Source organism: Galeopterus variegatus, unplaced genomic scaffold (assembly GCF_000696425.1).
Source record: "Galeopterus variegatus unplaced genomic scaffold, G_variegatus-3.0.2 Scaffold8226, whole genome shotgun sequence".
Classification (NCBI taxonomy): domain Eukaryota; kingdom Metazoa; phylum Chordata; class Mammalia; order Dermoptera; family Cynocephalidae; genus Galeopterus; species Galeopterus variegatus.
In genome coordinates this window covers 44,745-46,777 of record NW_007734337.1, presented here as the reverse complement: position 1 = coordinate 46,777, position 2,033 = coordinate 44,745, and positions in this window count along the sequence as shown.

Below are 2,033 nucleotides of genomic sequence, written 5' to 3'. Positions count from 1 at the left end.
ATTGGCTCACTGGCTGAGCGTGGTGCTGACAACACCAAGCCAAGGGTTGAGATCCCCTATATAGGATAAAATAATAATAATAAACAAAAAAAAAAATAAAGTTTTTTCCTTTTAACACTACTTTTAACAGCAACAAAAAATATTCATGAATAAATTTTTAAAAGGCAATGTCATTTGAGTGGGAAACATAGAACTTTAGCATGAGAGATTAAGCACATGATACCACATTCATGGGTAAGTCTTAACATAAGATATAATATTTCCCAAATTGTTCTGTGAATTTAATGCAATATCAATAATTTTCTACATAATTTATTTAAAAACTTGGTCATCTTAATTGCCAAAAATAGCAAAGGTGATATTAAAGAAGGTTAACGTGGGGGAATTTTTCCTTCCAGATCTAAGGCCTATAAACTACAGTTATTGGTAAGGAGATAATTAAACATTTTTACTTATGCAATAGAAAAGAGACTTGAACTGGAATCTCACACATGACAAAGTATAAAATAAGATAGAGTTGGGATGGATCTTTAGTGTGCAAATGATATCAACATCAATCAATTATGAATAACTGGTAATACATTTAGAAAGAGTAAAATTGGATCTCTACTTTATACTGAAGACAGAAATTACTTCCAGGAAATTTAAAGAATTTAAAAATAGAGGAAAATCTTTAAAAATTGCAAAAAATATATTGAAATATGCTGCTCTTTGTTGATGGTTTCCCCTATTTTATTTGTCTTCTGTGTTATTTCTCTGTAGAGCTGAGGGCTAGAAGTCAGAAAACTATATTTCCTAGATTTCATTAACAGCTGGTTTCCTTCTCTTTTTTTGTGTGTTTCTTGTTTTAATGGCGGTGGCCAAGGTTGAAGCATCTCAACAGCAGTTGGTATCCCTGACTCTATTTCCCTGAAGAAAGCATTATCATCAAAAGACTGAAAATCAGCCATTCTAACAATAGCGGTTGCAGCAACTTCAGCCCGTAAAACATTAAAGCTCTTGTGGTTTTGGATAAGATCTCTCATCTGTTCTTACTTTATCATTCCAATGGTGTGTGAACAACTCACAACATTAACTTCACTCTGACATACTTACAAGTTTTATGTTTTTCTGACACACTATTAACTAATGAAAGGATACTCAGGTTCTTAGATTTTAAAAATGTGAAGTATGCAGTAATCATGGAATCAAAAACATTGTGTTTATGACAGCGACAACCTCTGGGATGAGGAAGAACTTATGGTGAGGTAGGGCGATGATCAGGTAACTGCAGCGGTGTTGGCTACACTTGATTAGTTAATCTAAGCGGTGGGTGCATGGGTAATTTTTTATAAAACATTGTATACATTTTTGAATGTCTAAAATTAACAAAATCCTGTGCATATGTGCTATATATGATATATAAGAATATGTAAGGATGCAACTTCAAGCTGCAAAAGTCAGTGTTCTGTTGTTGCAAATAGGTGGAAAACTACTTGACCTTGACCTTGCGTCAGCTCTTCTTCTGGTCTCACTCATTGTAGTCTCTCCTTGTTAATATTTAAGTCAAAGGATGTCACTCCTCTGCTCAAAAGCCCTACTATGCTTTCTAAGATGCTGCATAATCTGGCTTCTCACTTCTGTTCTGACAACTTCTATGCATTTCTTTGTTTTCTGTGGTCCAGCCGCACAGATCTCTGGGCTGTTCCTTGAACACATTTGATGTCCCCCATATCCCCCGCCCCAGGGCCTGTGCTTGCTGTTCTGTTGGCCTGAAATGTTCCTCCTGAAAATACCTACAGACTAACTCATTCACTTCCCTCCCATCTTTATTCAAAATCTCCCTTCTCTGAGGGGCTTTCCAAGGTTATCACTTCCTAAGCCATTTCCTACTGCACTAGCATCATAGATTTTCCTCCTTTTCAGTGCTTACTGTTATTTAATGTGCTATCTATTTTATTCACTTTTTGTGATTACTTGCTTCTCTGCTAGACCATAACATGCAAAAGAAGGAAGTATCTGTTTTTTTTTTTTTTTTTTTTTTTTTAAAAAAT